We start from the raw sequence: 19,406 nt of genomic DNA on the forward strand, positions 1-19,406 counted from the left end.
ACTATAGGCTGATAAGTCTTCCTTCTATTGTAGGTAAATGTTTGATCTTAACCATATAAAGATACTGAGGCATGATCTGAAGTAGGCTATGCATGCAAGGCATCCCAGAAATATTGATGAACTGAAACACACATGGAAGAATGGTCCAAAATTCCTGCTCAAAACGGTATACATCTTATTTGCAACTACAGGAAACATTTTGTGCTAGTGATTGCTTGTAAATGGGGATCTACATGTTGTGAAATGTAAGGGTTCATTTACTTTTTGAACCTGCATTTTGGATGTTTACTCAATGTCTACATAATGGGCACGAATGGTACAACTGTCTGTGCATTATTAGCTTAGTTAGATTGTGTTTGCCTATATTTTATGACTTGGATAACAATCAGACCATATTTTATTAGTAATCAATGCAGATATCCAGGCAATTCAAGAGGGTTCACTTACCATAGTGGTTTATCTACTCAATCCATTTGTTTGATAGATAGGTCATCTCTGGCATAAACTGAAGAGAAGAAATGCTTCTTTGGATACTTATTGGATTAATAAATATGCTGATCTTAATCTCTTCACGTTGATGTATAATGCACTGAAGTAAATTGCGGTCCATCCGTTGCCCTGTCTTTATGTATCACAGATCACTCAACAAGGACGTACAGGAAGGTGCATGCATGCAAACAGGGTAGGCCAGACACATTACACATCAAAGTCACTTGCCCAGTGTTTGCAACTAATCTCACATCTACACATGGATATTTTTAATATATGCCCGTGTCCTTTAAAGGAAATAACAAGGTATCACTTTACAGATTTAATCACAGAAAGTTTGTGAATCTGTAATGGATAGGACACAGAAGAGGACATTCAGGAAAGTGATTTCCTAAGTGATGTTAATTGTTCCATGCATCATGATATTCTTAGCTTGCTATTCACTGAATGGGAAGTTAAAGGTAAAGCAGGAAGTAGTTGGAAAGATAGAAAGTTCATTCCTCTCACTTTAGTTTGCTGTAGTTCTGGAAAGACTATGGCATTTATTTTAGTATTGTATTATGGAGAATGTAAAAATGAAATGGAGTATTCCAATAGCACGACTGTGCATGAAAACTGTGTCCGAGAGGAACAACACCAGGTTTGGGAAGGGGGTGAGAGCACATTAGGTTGATTTTATGGGGGCATTGCTGTTTTTATGAGTAACAATGTGGTTGTAACTTTTATTTGGTTACTGTGGCTATGATGCTTAATGATGCCCGATGTCCATAGGTGGATTTGATTAGCGGAATCTGCGGGGGGCAATTGAAGCCGCCCATAGGGAAGCATGGGCGTCTGCACCTGAATTAAAGCATGCAGATTTGATTTGCGGATCTGTTGGTCCGGAAAACAAATCGCAGCATGCTCCATTTGAGTGCGGTTCCCGCATGGACGGCTTCTATTGAAATCAATAGAAGCCGTCTGATCTGCGGTCCGTTCACACTTCCATTGTGGACGGGCCACGGATTCCGCAGGAAAGCAGGAACTTTACTGCGCATGTGCACTGTCGCGCTGGCCAGTGCTTCCGCACACATCTGCAGTACAGAATAAAGAAGACACAGACAGGTATGTGCGGTGGCCGGACGCGGACAGGGGCAGATTCTGCTGCGGGCTCCGACGTGCATAATCTAATACACCAGTGGACATGAGGCCTAATTCAGGGATGTGGTAGCAATTTTTGTATTCTGGACTGTCTGTCACTGTTACATATGAACAGGGGAGTAAATGAGAAAGTCTCCCTCTATGAAAGAAGTGTAGCAGACCATATATTTGTGTGTAGATAGTTGTGTGTGTATGTCTTACTTTGTCACAGTATGTGTGTATGAAGGTTTGTATATATGTGTGTGTGAATGTTTGTATATATGTGTGTGCGTGAATGTTAGTATATATGTGTGTATGAATGTTTGTATATATGTGTGTATGAATGTTTGTGTATATATGTGTGTATGAATGTTTGTATATATGTATGCATGAATGTTTGTATATATGTGTGTATGAATGTTTGTATATATGTGTGTATGAATGTTTGTATATATGTGTGTATGAATGTTTGTATATATGTGTATGAATCTTTGTATATATGTGTGTATGAATGTTTGTATATATGTATGAATGAATGTTTGTATATATGTATGTATGAATGTTTGTATATATGTGTGTATGAATGTTTGTGTATATGTGTGTATGAATGTTTGTGTATATGTGTGTATGAATGTTTGTGTATATATGTGTGTATGAATGTTTGTATATATGTATGCATGAATGTTTGTATATATGTGTGTATGAATGTTTGTGTATATATGTGTGTATGAATGTTTGTATATATGTATGCATGAATGTTTGTATATATGTGTGTATGAATGTTTGTATATATGTGTGTATGAATGTTTGGATATATGTGTGTATGAATGTTTGTATATATGTGTGTATGAATGTTTGTATATATGTATGTATGAATGTTTGTATATATGTGTGTATGAATCTTTGTATATATGTGTGTATGAATGTTTGTATATATGTATGAATGAATGTTTGTAGATATGTATGTATGAATGTTTGTATATATGTGTGTATGATTGTTTGTGTATATGTGTGTATGAATGTTTGTATATATGTATGTATGAATGTTTGTATATATGTGTGTATGAATGTTTGTATATATGTGTGTATGAATGTTTGTATATATGTGTGTATGAATGGTTGTATATATGTATGTGTGTATGAATGTTTGTATATATGTGTGTATGAATGTTTGTATATATGTGTGCATGAATGTTTGTATATATGTGTGTATGAATGGTTGTGTATATGTGTGTATGAATGTTTGTATATATGTATGTATGAATGTTTGTATATATGTGTGTATGAATGTTTGTATATATGTGTGTATGAATGTTTGTGTATATGTGTGTATGAATGTTTGTATATATGTATGTGTGTATGAATGTTTGTATATATGTGTGCATATATACTTTTTTTTGTATCTATGTAATGGGTGGAAAGAGTGTGGCACTGGCCCCTTCCATATCTATTCATATACTAGCAAGTGTGTACAGTATATGTCAATATTCATAGCTGTGAACTACCCCTTTACATAGTCCCGTATACATCCCTGATTATGGAGCGATTTTGCTGTTGCCGTCATGAAGTATGAAGCCGGCATTGTTGTTTTATGGGGATGTTTCTGTCATAGTGGGCTTTGGCTGTCAGGTTTATGAATGTCGGTGGCTATTATTATTATCGGACAGTGACTAGCACATTTATAGATGGCTATTCCAGGAGGCTGTGACGGGCGTAGTTGAGGGGCATTTGGCTGTCAGTATTATCAAACATTATGAATGTCATTGCTATGGGAAGATGTTTCTTTCAATTTCATGTAAGATCAATGTCATGGGGAGCGGTGCTGTCACAGTTCTGAGCGGCTGTGGCTGTCACTGACATAGGATGAGGTTCTGTTATGGATAGCTATGGGCTGTCTGTTATGTGTTGTTCCATCAGAAGGTGTATCTAGTAGGGGCAGAATATGGCAATATAAAGGTGCCACATTCTAAGAAGCATCTCCATACATCAGCAGCCACTGAGCTCTTTATGCTTCGTAGGGTCCTGATTGTGCCCCGGATACAGTATCAACAAGATCAGAGACCCCTGCTCTAATATACCGTATTTTTTGCACTATTAAATGCACCCAGGTTAGAGGAGGAAAATAGGAAAAAAATATTTTGAACTCACCCAGGGACTTTAGTGCAGGGGGATAGTACAGGGTGACAGAGGGGCACTAAAACTCCTTTCCTTTCTCTTCCACAGCAAGAGCAGCAGAGCTCTGTAACAGGGGTGCTCGTGGTACAAGGAGGAAGCTGATTGGTGGAGGCAAGGGGAGCAGCAGCAGTTCCCAGCGGTGTTCACCACCAATCAGTGGTACATACTGTCAGCAGTGCAGAGGGGAAAGAGAAGTGCTCTCCTCTCCTGCTATGGAGTGGACCCGGCCAAACATGTGAACGTGTGGACGTGCAATTCTGCAATAGTGATGGTCAGCTTGAATTTCCATCAAGTTCACTTTATAAGACACGCTGACTCCCCCCCACTTTTGGGGGAAAATAAGTGTGTCTTATAGAGCGAAGAATACAATATTTCATTTGTGCATTATAACGTTCATTATATATTATAGATTACTGTTTCTGATCTGCTATGTTAGCACTTTACTGTGAACTAACCAGTATCATAATTATAAGAGATCTAAAGAGTTTCACAACTGGATCCTGTTTTAAAGGGCATTATACCATATAAGCTACGGTAGTGTAGATATGCAGTAGGGTATCATGCTGAGAATGATGTAGTTGCAGTATAAAAATTAAGATAAAAATTTCTGTCCCAGGACCGAAGAGGGGGGAGACTATATATTGCGTGCATTTGCTCTTTTCTGCTGTCCCTCCTAATCACTGGTTTGGGGTCCCATTTTTGACCATTCAAGATGGCTGGTACAATCATCAGATTACGTAATCACCACAGTTCATTAGTAGTGTTAGATTACCAATGCACTGTATCTGGTCTCTAATTGGCCAAAGCTGCTTAACTGATTATCACTGGCCAATCAGAGTGCAGTGTGTATTAGGTAGTTATAAAATTGCAGCAGTCATTTTGTACAGCCAAAAATAGGATCCAGAAAGGTCAGATTGGAGGGGCAGCAGAGAAGAACAACTGCAAGTAATATAGTGGAGGGTCGTTGGGGAAGAATAACTTTAGTTAATATACTCCCTCACTCATCCAAAGACAGAAATTTGTCCCAAAACTGGACAAAGTGGAGAGTCACTTTAAAACTAATACTTCATCATTATAGTATCAAAAGATCACATTAGGTGGACCTTCCAATCAATCGCATATGATGGACAGCTGGTTAGGTGGTGGGTCTCACAAGCAATAAATGATCTTCTGCCTTGGATCTGATCCTATGAGCAGCAATTATTGGTAGCTAGATATGTCATGTTTTGGGCACCAGACATATGGTACTATTGTATCTTGTCACCACTGGAAGTAGTGGTGGAGCGCTTGCTGCCCGCTCTTCCGCTCTCCATCTCCATGCCTGTTGCTGTCACTTGTCGACCAGTCTGCCTTCTCCCCTGTCTGCTCCGCCTCTGTGCAGTTCCTCACCCCTGACCTCACATCAACGCTGACAGATGATTTTTTTCCTGCAGTGCTGCTGGGAAGCCGCCGGCGGGGACACTCAGTGCCAGAGACAGATAGCGGCAGAGTGGGTAGCTGACACATTGCAAGTCCTGGCAGCGTGGGGACTGAACATTGCCTTGAATGGAGGGTTAGGGTTTGTTTAAGTGTTATGGTTCAATTATTAGCTGTAAATGCTTCCATTTGGACTATTTACAGCTAATAATTTAAGCCTAACACTTAAACCCCCACCCTAACCCTCCATCCAAGGCAAACCTTACTCCCCACGCTGCTAGGACCTTCCTGCAGGCAGCCAATCAGGACTTTTGGGGGTGCACCCTAGCCCTAAACTGTCACTTTGTGTCTCCACCCATTATTCTGGTGGTGACAAGGTACAATAATACCCAGACATATTAACTTAGTTTACTTTTATTTTAAACTCTTTTGATTTGTTTAACTTTTCATATTCCAAATATAATACCCCTTTCCCTCTGCAGCTCTAGTAATTTGTACTTGCAATACTATATGGATGAAAGATATAAATCAGTTGGAAAATTATAGAAATGTAAAGATTTGCAAAATATGGAATTATAAAGTTCGTCATGTTCCTTTCCAGGCTACTAAGTTAAGCAAACAACATATTAACAGGTTAATAAGCGTTCATAGTGTTGTCTGGACTGAAATGCACCATCCATTGCATTACGCGTTACTCAGAGTCCTCCAAGATCTGTGTTTACAAAAGCCGTTTAATTGTTATCTTTTGGGCAAAAAATGTACATGTAATTTATAATTGACAACATTTTTTGCTATGCACGTGGCTAATTTCTACTATTGATTTCAACGAAGGGGAAAGAGTATAAAGACGAACAAGACAGAGAGTGAAGTCAGTCAAGCAAGCTGCGAGCCATTGGGATTCAGAGACCATCCATTTTGGCAGTCACAGCCTGCAGCAAAGTGAATTTGTGTCCTATGGGAGTTAATTAATAGGCTCAACAGACAGTGACCAAGAGTCTTGCTTTTGGATGCCAGCAATTTGTATAATCTAACATCAACTAAGAAGGAAAGTTACAGGTGTATGCAAGCTTATAATTGTGCACTTCCAGATAGGCGTGCATATGCTTGGAACATGTGTTACCCTTCATTTGGTTTGGTCCTAAGTGTAATTTGGTCAGTTATCTCTGGAATACTGAGTTCAATAAACAATTAAAAAGCATAGAAACGCAGATGTTACAGTAGCTCATACATTTATAGATAGATTGACCTAGAGCATCTCTTGACAACTCGCTACACGAGGAGCTCTAATGAGCTCTCACCAAAATCTAAAAATATTTGTGCTCCTTAAAACATTGTTGCATCGGTAGAAATATAAGGGAAAGTTAATCTATCTAAAGAAAAGTTACTATTCTTAAAGGGGTTGTCCAGGAAATTAGTGATTTTTAAAAATCTATTGATGACCTATCCTCGTGATAGGTCATCAATAGATGATTGGTTGGTGTCTGCTGCTCAGGATTCCTGCTGGCAGCGCTGTCAGTACGGACAGCTCAGGACACAGATTGCGCTGTCCATATTGCAGCAGCCATGGTTGACATTGCAGGCGTATTATCTATCCTCTCCTACATTACATTACAGTGACATCCCTGTATGTACCTGCAATGTATGAGATGCAGAGAGATTGTAGTTGGACCAGAAAAACAGTGTCTACTATAACCCAACAGTTTTTCTTCCATCTAAGACGATACCAAACCAGTATTATATATTTGATATCAAACTGGGGAGACCTGTTACAGATTTTGCATCAGGGCTCAGAACTTTAACCCCTTAATGACGCGGCCCTTTTTCTTTTTTTTTCTTTTTCGTTTTTTCCTCCGACCTTTTAAAAAATCGTAACTCCTTTATTTATCCATCGACGTCGCTGTATGAGGGCTTGTTTTTTGCGGGACGAGTTGTATTTTTCAATGGTGCTATTTAATGTACCATATAATGTACTGAAAAACTTTTAAAAAATTCTAAGTGGAAAATTCTAAGTAAAATGGAAAAAAAAAACTTCCGCCATTTCCAGGGCATCAATTTTCTACGGCGCACAAACTGCAACAAAAATGACATGATAACCCTATTCTATGGGTCACTACGTTTACTACGATACCAAACTGTTACCAGACATTTACTTTTTTTCTGCCATCTTCCAAGCGCAAAAACTTTTTATTTTTCTATCCATGTAGTTGTGCAAGGGCTCATTTTTTGTGGGATAACCTGTAGGTTCGAACACATGACTTTTTGATTGCTTTTTATTGCATTTTTTCTTGGAGGCACGGTGACTAGAGATGAGCGAACGTACTCGGATAAGCACTACTTGTCCGAGTAATGTGCTTTATCCGAGTACCTCTCCGCTCGTCCTGAAAGATTCGGGAAGCGCTGCGGAGCGGGGAGCTGCAGGGGAGAGCGGGGAGGAACGGAGGGGAGATCTTTCTCTCCTTCTCTCCCGCCCGCTCTGCCCGCTCCCCGCTGCGACTCACCTGTCAGCAGCGGAGCGCTCCGAATCTTTCAGGATGAGCGGAGAGATACTCGGATAAAGCACATTACTCGGACGAGTAGTGCTTATCCGAGTACGTTCGCTCATCTCTAACGGTGACCAAAAAAGCTAATTTCTGTCCTTCTTTATTTTTTTTTCTGGCGACGTTCACCGTGCGAGGTAAGTGATGCATTACTTCCACAGATCGTACTTTTACGGATGCAGCGATACCAAATATGTATTTTTGCTTTAGAATTTAGATTCTTTTATTGTAAATATGGCAAAAGGGTTATTTTTAAACTTTCATTACTTTTTTTCCCAGCGATTAGTAAAACTTCATTGTTCTCATTTTTACTCTTTTTCTAGTCCCCTTTCAGAAGGCCCCCGGCTGCCATGACACCCGCACGGCTCCCTGCAATCTCCTCAGAATTGACAGCGGCATTTAAATAGTTAATTGCTCTGCTCAGCTGCGTGCTGAGTGTAATAAACAGCCTGCGCTGCATGAAGGAAGGTCGCTCCTGATCTCCTTTCATACATACCCCGACCTGCAGGACGTAAATGTATGCTTTTTCCAAAAAGTAAATAGATTAGTGGCAGTGAGAGGGATAACATATGTTTATAAAAAAAATAATACTCCCCTATCTCTGATTTACTGCTCCCCCGCTGTTACCCAAGTCTTTGATTAGTTTGTTTAGTTTTTCCGCAGCGGTTACATAGTTGTTAAACATGTGACCACTGCAGCCAATAGGATGCAATAACACGTCATCAGTAGAGATGAGCGAGCGTACTCGGTTCGGGTGTTTTTGCACTCGAGCACAGGTTTTTCCGAGTAACTGACTACTCGGATGAAAAGATTCGGGGAGTGCCGGGGGTGAGCGGGGGGTTGCAGAAGGGAGTGGGGGGGGGGGGGAGAGAGAGCTCCCCCCTGTTCCCCACTGCTCCCCCCCGCTCCACCACACCCCTCCCTGGCGCCCCCGAATCTTTTCGTCTGAGTAGTCAGTTACTCGGAAAAAGCGGTGCTCGAGTGCAAAAACACCCGAACCGAGTACGCTCGCTCATCTCTAGTCATCAGTGACATCCTGTAAACCAGACGGGACCTCTTCACTAGAAGCCCATGTGACCTGTTTACGGTATGTCGCCATCAATAAAATATAGTTTAGGGCAGGGAGGGTCTGCTATTGATTTGTACCTGATTTGTACACTTCATGCTGTTGTCACTTTTCTTCTTCCAAAGTAGTTGAGTTGGGATGCATGTGGTGCAAGACAATACGCCCCATAAACGACATTATGTATTATGGGTACCCATATTCTGGCTCTACTGTACTGCTTTCATTCCTAAATCCACCCCTTGTTTCTGTTATGAAGTAGGCATTGAAATGAACTTGGATGCATATATATTTTGCAGTAGTTGATGGTGCCAACCTCCGACATTACTCACAGGTAGAGAGGAAATCTAATGAAAGAGAGGTGTCTCTGTTCTTATGATTGATACAAAGAATATGACAAGGAATTGTAGACCGTTGAAGAAATATAGTAGCAGCTCTTTGTTGTTCCTGCATGAGATTAGACATCTTTTAATCTCATAAATCAGCTTGTTCAACAATCTATCTGCGAAGGAAGGACAGGGGATTTTGTTGCATGTTTCCGGCGCTCCATTTGCAAAATCTCAATACTCTTGTGACAGTTTCATCTAAAATGCCTTCGCTATTGAAAACATCTTTATCCCAAAGGAGATTTGAAGGTGGTCATCTTTTTTAGTCAGCAGCTGAAAAAAAATGCATCACTTGGAAAACCTGAGCGTATATTTCAGCTATTAAATAAGCATATCACATTCCTTTTACCAGGAGCCTGCAATTTACAATCCATTACTTCTCATTTATGGAAATCACATTTAATTGCCTTGATTGATTTTTACATAAATTGCACTTCGGAGATTTACTGATATGTAAACAATTAAAAACCGTATCTGGAGGCTGTAAATACTTGAAAACCCCAACACCTGGTATGAAGCAACTAGAAGAACATAGTTAGAATCATTATGTAGTGGTATCTACATCACAGTTGTGTCATGCATGAAATTAGCAAGAAGGAGCTCTTTGGATAAAATGTATTGTCTTGCATAAAGATGCTATTCGTCAAAAAAATGGTGACCAGAAAAAATGGTAGGATTTTGTATGAAGAAGCTAGAAATATTATAAAAATTATTTTCATTTGCTAGCCCGATGTATTAAAATTGCAAGAAACATACAGTGTGGTTGGCTGTACATTGCCAATTTATTCCCACTCACATTGGCCATTGGCAGTGATTAGTACGACCATTGGCCACAAGGCTTGGTTTGGCTTCATGCAGCTATCTGCCCGGTGTGTCACTTATGGGCCAGTGCTGTGTACTTGCCCCCAAGGCAAAAAATTTCCAGCCAGCACTTGCCTGGGACCATGAAGATCAGCTGTTTTCCTGGGCCACTGATCTGGTGTACAGAGCTGGTGTGTTGCTAGAAATACGCTTTGAAATGAATGTAGCACCATTCTCGGCTATTGCACAATGTACTGAGCTGTGTTTTTCCAGCAACAGAATAGCTTTGTACATTGAAACAGAAGCCATGGAAAACAAGCTAAACAGCAAGGGTTCCGGACAGCAGACTCTTGCTGATCTGCCATTAGTAACCTAATAGGAATTGGCCATCAATGGTAATGGGAAAAACGCTTTAAGAAGACACTATGCAGCAGCCAATAGGATGCTTGAGATCTGTAGTACAGAACCATAATGGATTAGAGTATTGTTGTACAGGACCCATGCTTATGTCTTTGCCGTGTGCAGGGGCCCCTAAGCTCATACTTCTGAATTTGGGTGTAGCATTTTATCTTACTCAAAATATTTCAAAGATCTATTGAACAAGGATTTAATGCTTTGATAAGTAGAAGGTATTTATTATCCCAAGACAATAAGAAAGATACTAAAGGCCCTTTTACACACAAAGATGATTGCTCAAAAGATGGCTTTTGAGCGATCATTTTGCATAAACTACTACTTGGTACTAATGCCTATTAGTAGCAATTAGTAGCGTGTGAGCCGCCGGGAGCTGTAATCAGAGAACAGCAGGTTGTCTGTTCTCTGAATATATTCCCCCTGTTCTGCCGAGGGGCTGACAGCTGAGACAATGTAATCAGCGCTCCCTGTGCAGAACAGAGCATGTGGTCCTTCTTATTAGCTCTTCTGCTGAATGATGGATTTCATGCCGAACTAAAAATCATCGTTCGGCAGGAAAGATGGGCACATTTACACACAACAATTATCGCTCAAAAGCCGTCTTTTTTGAGCAATAGTCATATTGTGTGAAAGGGCCTTTACTTTAGGCCGGTGTCACATGGGTATAAGAACATTTGCACTGCGTATTTGCATAATGGGTGTTGCATAGTGCATGTGCACGTATTACCATAATTGTTGCACGTACTCCCATTCATTGAAAAGCACGATTACTGTAATTAGTTCAATATATCTTCTATCCCTGCGTAAATGTGCAGGATCATAGAGTATGGTGCATATCTTTTCGTGTGAACGTAATTCACACACAAGATTCGTGCATGTGAATGAACCCATTAAAACCAATGAGATCCATTCACTGCGCATTGCGCCTGCAAATTTTGCGTGCACAAAACACGCAAACAGAGGCGTAACGAGAAGCTCTTGGGCCCTAATGCAAAATTTGTAACAGGGCCCCTATCTTCCATGTGGTGTTTATAATACTGGTATTTTCTTATGTGATGGAGGGGCCTTTGGGCTCCCTAAGGTTTTTGGGCCTGGTAGCAACTGCTACCCCTGCATCCTCTCTAGCTATGCCCCTGCGCGCAAATACATTTGTGTGACACAGGCCTTACACATATACTCTATGTTCAATTGCAGAGTAATGCAAAGTTTAGATTCTTTGGATTTAAACACAGTTAACATGTTCAACAAGTTTTGCGGATTTGATTAAACGTACCAGACATTTGCAAGGTTTCTATTTATAACCGTCCCAGTGAAATAGATCTGCCATTTTATGAGTCAGTGTTCCCCTTCAGCAGAAAGCTATAAACAAGGCACAAGGGAAGCAAAGTGGCAAAAATGCAACAAAGCCAGATGTTTAACATAAATGCTTGGCCATGAAAGCTGTTTGGCTTGGCTCTGTGACTGTCTAACTGTTGCCACTGTAAAATAGTTTAAGATATTATTCTATTTCTTTTTCCTCTAAACGACGTTTTCATGAAGATGTTCTTAACGTGTTCTTTAGTTTTTGGTCAACAATATGAGTATAAATGCTGGAGTAAGAGTAAACTATTCCAACTTTATTAACAGGCACACACCTCTTAAATAAATCTAGCGTATGTTTTGACTGTCCATAGGCTAAAAAATAAAGTATTCCATAGATTTGTGCCAGACTTTATGTCAGTTCCTGGGATAAATGATAGTAAATTTGTCTGGCCGCGGAGGCCCACTCCTTTTGCTACCTTTCCTGGAAAGTGACAAGAGTTGCGTAACAATGTAAAAAGTTGCAAAGCTTTGCACAAATGCAGCTCGTGCACTTTCCCCTGTAGAATAAATGCATCATTGTAAACTGAATCAAGCAAAGAAAAATACATCTTATTGTAATTATGTGTCACTACAAATAAGCACCCGGGTTATAGTCTACATTAATTAACTTGCGTTGAACCTCTTGCGATAAAAAGGTTCAGTCACCCATAGTGATCAAGCACTTACTTTACCTGCATGATGGAAGCCAGAGAGTAGTAGTGATTTACAAAGATCTTCTAACCATTAGAAATGATAGTGTATTGCTAAGATATGCCTTTAATTTCTATTAAGGTACAGTTTGACAGCCAGGATCCACAGTGGTCTCAACAATGCAAAAAAAATACTTTAAATGCTCTGGCCTATACAGGTTTTTCCTTGCACAGTGACAATCCCGTCCGTTCCCTGAACGGTGCTTTGTTCCCATTCTCTGCACAAAGGATGAACAGTAGCAAAGTTGTGCAGAGAAAAGCTAAACAGACGTTAGTCCATTTGTTCCCAGGATTTGCAGGGTGCCAGAGATTTGAACCTTATGATTGCAATGTCATGGCATAAGCCAATGAAGTGTTATAATATTATAAAATGTCAATACCACTTTAAACAGGACCTATCACAAAAGAACAATTTCATCTTTTAATGAAGTACTAAGAGAGAGGCTGATATTTGCAGTAAATTTAATCCAAAATGCAGAGCAAAGCCACATGTAGCGCTTGTGGATCTTTCCGTGGAATTGTGGCAAAATGTGCAGTGGATTTTTTCGTGCAGAAAATACGTTCTGCGTAGACATACCGTAAAAGCGCTAATCTTTATAATGTGCTGATGCTTGAAGGGGTTTTGTCATAAAAAAAAACCTATACTCACCTCATCTTCTGCCTGCCGATCTTCTCCTGTCTCCTGCAGTTCAGGGGAAGGGTGGGTCACCTCACCTCCAGCTGGTTGATTCTTCTGCTTACTGTTCACAGGCAGTCTCCTTCTAGCCTGGCAATGTACGCTACATCACATCTCACAGCTTAGCAGGGAGTGCCTAGCTATTGCAGAGACTGCACAGACTGTCTCTGCAATAGATCAGCATTCCTTCCTATTGAGTGAACGCTATGTCACAGGGGCGTGACCTTCACTGACCTGCCAAAAGAGGAATGCAAGGAATGCACACTTCATAACAAGCCTTCTGGCTTGCGGCGAGGTGACCCAGGGAACTGGAGAGGATCAACAAGGAGAAGACGCGGTAAGGAGTCTGCCTGGGAAAGAATAGGTGAGTATAGAATTTTTTTTTTATGACAAACCCCCTTTAAGATGTGTGTGTTGTGAAAAACTTCAAACATTTGAATCAACTTGTCTTAAACTGTATACATCTATCACCTATAACAATCACCTCTAAAATATCTAGCTATAGTTTAAATAAAGAAGAAATTAAGTAAGATGACTCTCAGATCAGCTTTAACAATAACTTTAAAAGCAACTGAAAGGAAATTCCAAATGAGAGTTTTTATACCTTGTTACTTAAGGAAGTTGTTAAGGAGTCTTGTCCTTGAACAGCTGTGTTAATGCTATAACAATTTACTTTTTCCTATACTAAACCTACACTATTATCATTTATACATACTGCAAGCATAGCAAAGAAATCTAATTGTAAATGAAATGAAAAATGCTCTTTAATGTGCATATTTCCATATATTTGCATAATGTACATATTTCATTTACATATACATACAGTAGGTGATTTATAAGTTTAGTGGATATCCAGTTGTCATCTTATAACATTAGTAATGCTTACCTTCAGGTTACTTTTTATTTGGCTGCTAGTGCTTAGCTGTTTGCCATGCTTTCAGTTCGGCTCCCAAGGGCATAACAAGTAACTACTGGGCCTTAGAGCAAAACGTGCAATGGAGCTCCACTTCACCTTGACCAGTTTGAGCAGTAAGTTTTGAAAACGCTTATGATTATTTTGATCTCCTTAATACACAGGCACAGAGCTGGTACAGTTCAGGGATAATCTACGCAGTGATGTTCCATCGCAAGGAATAATGCACAGTGTGAAGTCAAAGAATGGGGATAATGTACACCAAAGGTCCTCGACCTTTTGTATCTTATGGCCATAGCTGACTCTGAATGATGGTCAGGAGTCATGTTAACTCAAAAATGAAATACCTAGCAAACATGGAGAAACAAAAAAACCCCATAAAAATTACCAATACATTCATTGTCAAAGAAAATCAGACACGTAGTAGGGGTTGTTGGAATGGAATGAAGCTTCCTATGTGTGATTGTAATGTTGATATAAGTAAGTGATTACAATATTAGAGCAAAAGCATAATTTATTGTGAAAAACTGAACACTTGAAGGGAGGCTCTAATACCCTGTTGTACCTCCCCTAGCTTGGATACAAGATGTGATACGGGTGGACATGGAGGCTTTAGTACCCGGTTGGGCGGCTTCTAGCTTGGATGCAAGATGTGATACCGCTGGACATGGAGTGGGTTCTGTATGGTGTCCTGCAGTTTATCTATCCACATGTGCTGTAACTGAGCCTCTAGATCGAGTAAACTCCTAGGCTGTCAAAGTTGGTGTTTCAGATGGTCCCATACATGTTCTATCGGCGATACATCTGGCGACCGGGCAGGGCACGGAAGTGTGACAATATTGTGGGGACATTCATGTGACCCTCTTGCTGGGTGCAACCAAGCATTATCCTGCTAGAAAATGCCCCTTGGAAACCGCCGTGAGAGGTACACATGTGGCTGCAGGATGTCCTTAACATATCGCTGAGCTGTCACTGTCCACTACTAGGGGTAACCAACTGCCATATGTGATGGACCCTCAGACACAGCAATGGGGGCAGTGTGAAGCTCCACAGCAAAGGCAGGATTGAGGTGCTCTAAAGACACAGACACGGCCATTGTCAGTGCCTAAACTAAATCTGGATTTGTTGCTAAAGACAACTCAGTTCCACTCCATAGAAGTCCAATTTTTGTAATCCATAACACCATTGCAAATAGACATGATGGTGAGTGTCAAGGCAATACATGTAATGAATGCAGTGAGGCCAAATATCTTTCAGCCAAGTGCCTGGAAATGGTTCTGACAGACACAGGGGCCTGTAATAATGGTGCCACCTGTCTCTGGATAGTGGATAATGAAACAGTTGAAGCTGCTGGTGCTTGTCAGATGATCTTCTCTACTGGTGGTCTATCGAGGGTGTCCTGAGCCTGGTCACCTTGTATGCATGCCCTCATGCATTCATTGGTCTCAACACTTTCTAGTAGTCTGGTCAGAACAGCCCAGGTAAGAGGAAAACCATTGATATGACCATCCAGCTTCTTGCATTCCAATAATGTCCCCTTTCTCAAACTCTGTTAACTAGGTACAATCTGTTTGGTATCATAGAGGCATCTAGTGGTCAACAAGCTCTACTCAAGCGGAAGAAGAGCCTCTGGGAGCCTTTTTATAGGCAAAGAGTGGAACTACTTTTACGGCCTCAGACGAAGACCTTTCAACTAATTATGCTACAGCTCTTATCATTTGCATATCTACCTGAGATGGAACTGCATGATGAGTTAGATTTTTTTAACAGCATGGAATTCCAGATAAATGCTTGAGTGGGAGAAATGATACTTTTTGGGAAGTAGAATATGTCTACAATACTGCTTATGTTTAAGTCATATATAAACAAATGCATATGGTCTTGCTTATGGCTTCCATGGTTAGTCACACAGTGAGGAGTCATTAGCTTCATATGGCCGTCGAGCCCCTGGTTGGAGAACGATGATGCACACCATGAAATCATGGCAAAGGAACAATGCAAATAAAAAAATCACCTTGCACATTGTGACATAGGAACAAAAATGTAATAATGTCACACGCAGGTATAATACAAAAATCATGTCCCAGCAATGTCACAGCCAGGTATAATGCAAAAGGTATTGCCAAAGTTAAGTAGTAAAACACATAGTAGAGGTAACCCCCTTTCCATTGCCCATTGTTATCACTATGTCTGAGTCTATATTAGCCCCCATAATTGTTGGGCCCCATAGTAGCTGCTAAGCCTGCTACCTTGGTAATTATGCCTATGGATGCTCCATTAAGGCACAGCTCTAATCTGTATTAAAATGGTATTGATGGAATCACAGTGGCCAATGGAATCAAGTTATATAATTTTGCTGCAATGCATAGGCGTAAAAGCAAGACCTCCCAAAATGGCCAAATTGCATTTTTTTTCCATTTCATCCCACTTTTCCCACAATTCTTTAAAGGTTTTCAGTACATTATATGGTAGATTAAATGATACCATTGAGAAATTCAACTTGTCCTGCAAATAGCAAGCCCTCAGGTGGCTATGTCAACAGAAAAATAAAGAAATTATGTGGGAAGGAAAAAACAAAAATGAATAAAATAAAAATATATTAAGAGTGAGGGCGCCCACCCACTGGCGATTTTTTTTCCCTGCGAAATTCGCAGCATTTTTTTCTCTGCAGGGGTCTATGGGACTTGTAATGTTAAAATCGCGATCGCGCAAAATCGCAATTTACCGCGAAATCGCGATTTTGCGCGATCGCGATTTTAACATTACAAGTCCCATAGACCCCTGCAGAGAAAAAAATGCTGCGAATTTCGCAGGGAAAAAAAAATCGCCAGTGGGTGGGCGCCCTAAAGGAATGAATTCTGTACACTTCAGCCCAGCCACTCAGCCTCAGTAAATTGAAACATTCCTCTTTAACATTCATACATTGAGCCATGCCATTATTTTATTAAGTAGGAGTTTTAGGCACCACCGATAAATGAACTAGCCAGAATTCTTTTTTTTCATTAGTGACTTTTTTTAGTTTCAACAAGGTTTTATTGAATATTTTTGCAGAATTAAATGGCATTTAAAAAGTATTAATTCCCCACGCAGAGGGCTAAAAATTGTAAGTTTGAAAACTATAAACTTCAATATAACACTTCATTCAAATAGCAAAATGAGTAAGAGAGAGAGGGGTAACCAAAAACTCATAACAGGGGGTTGTCAAGAATCCACATTTGTTCTCCACAGTTATTGTAGTTGGCAATCATAGCTAGTTAATGGTGGGCAGGTTAGGTACCGTAGTTGAAATATTATAGTATAGCCCCGGGACTTCCAGGTAATCAATCCAGGGTTGCTTAACATTCATGATATTGGCCAAAGAATATGTTCTGATTGCATGAATTCTTTCGTGCAGCATAACTAAAGATATCCTATTAATGACTTCTGGGAAAGAAAGATTAGTGGATTTCCATCTGGAGGCAATGTAGATTTTTGTGGCCATACAAATATACTGTACAAGTTTATGGACTCTGAACATAATACATGGTGGGCCATCTCTTAGTAGGAAGACCGAAGGAGACTTTGGAATTGGACCTACAAACATGTGGTTTAGTAGGCTACTGACCTGTGTCCACAGCCCGTCCACTACTGGGCATGACCACAAGGTGTGAAGCATGCTCCCCGTTTCTTGGCAACCACGAAAACATATCAGGGATGTTAATGAAAATAGGTAGTGTACCCTTTCTGGAACCAAGTACGTTCTATGTAGAATCTTAATCAAGGTTTCCATAAGGGAGACCTGATGACTACCTCATTGTGCAGCAATGTTGCCATCTTTCTGGTGTCATCTCTATCCCCAAGTCCTCCTCCCATTTTTTCATGAAAGAAAATTTCTCTTCATTGGTGGGTTGGTTTAGCATACTGTAAATATAAGAGAGCGCACCTCTCTGGGAGGGGTCATTGGCACATAAATGTTCTAAAGTGGGTAAATTTGGAGAGTACGGAGGGCAGAGGTAAGGAGTGAATAAAATGAAACACTCAGTTGATCCTGTATGGGGGGGTTGAATATGGCATAGAATTGTTGTATTGTGCGAAGTTTAGACTTATCGAAGAAATGACATAGTGTGGTTAGCTGATTTTGTCTCCACCATGTAAAACTGAAAAGATCCATGCTTGGTGGGAACTGTGGGTTATAGATTATAGGGAGCATTTGGGAGGTTTTAGAGGAGAGGCTATACTTAAACCTGGTACTTCTCCACAGCAGGGGAGAGTAATATGAGAGAGGACTTACCTGGAACAGTCCCGAGGGTATAGGCTCCATGGAGCAAGTTAAAAATGGTATAGAGTGTGGATTTGTGTGTCTTTTTTCCAGTTCAACCCAAAGCGAGTTACTTGTCGTAGTCATGCTGACTTGTAATTTTTGATTAGGTGAGGTACCGAGAGGCCTCCCAACCTCCGGTGGTAATACATTACCGTGTGTTTAATTCTGGCTTGCTTGTTTGCCCAAATAAAATTGAAAACTATGCGCTGGAAATCGTGAAGAGGGACCAGTATTGGTAAGCATCTAAAAAAGTATAGTGTCTGCAGTAAAGTGACCATTTTAACTGCATTTATTCTACCCACCCATGACGAAAGTGGTTTATCCCATTTCAGTAGGTCTGAAGATAAAATCTTAAGTAGGGGAGGGTAGTTCCACTTGTATAGGGAATGTATCGAAGTGGTCTTAGTGGCTTTTTTTATTAGGACTCTTTCACACAAGCGTATGTGTATTTCAGTCACGTTAAATGCAGTGCATTTATATTAAAAACGGAATATTCCCTATGTATTTTGGCCCTTCTGATGGTCCTTTGCACACGTAAATGTGCAATATATTTCTAAGTGCAAAAAAAAATGCAGAAGGGTCCATTGTTTAGATGCACAAATATGCAGTGAATGCGCAGGTTTCCTGCGTATTGACTGCATATTTATGCAGGTCCATTTACTTCAATGGCCTATTTTGGCAGGTAAGATGCACCAAATTAGGACATGCAACATATTTTTTCATGCGACCAAAAGTTGCTTAAAAAAACGCTTGTCTGAATATCCCAATGTAAATCAATGGAGATTCAGTATAGTGTATTACATGCGTGATATGCTGCATAAATCGCCTGTGGGAATAATCCCCAAAAGTGAATTAGGGGTTATGAGAAAAAGGTGTGTTGCAGAAATTCCTGGCTTGTGTTTTTAAATGATTTTGTTCCAAACTGTGAACTCCACTGATTTTTGCACACAAAGTTATAATAAATATCTTCATACATCTTTGATAGCACCTTCCTTCTCGGAGATATCACCATACCAGTTCATTTCTCGCAGCAAGGAATATATGAAGCAAAAAGGCAGGGATAATA

Source organism: Eleutherodactylus coqui, chromosome 9, assembly GCF_035609145.1.
Source record: "Eleutherodactylus coqui strain aEleCoq1 chromosome 9, aEleCoq1.hap1, whole genome shotgun sequence".
NCBI classification, from domain to species: Eukaryota; Metazoa; Chordata; class Amphibia; order Anura; family Eleutherodactylidae; genus Eleutherodactylus; species Eleutherodactylus coqui.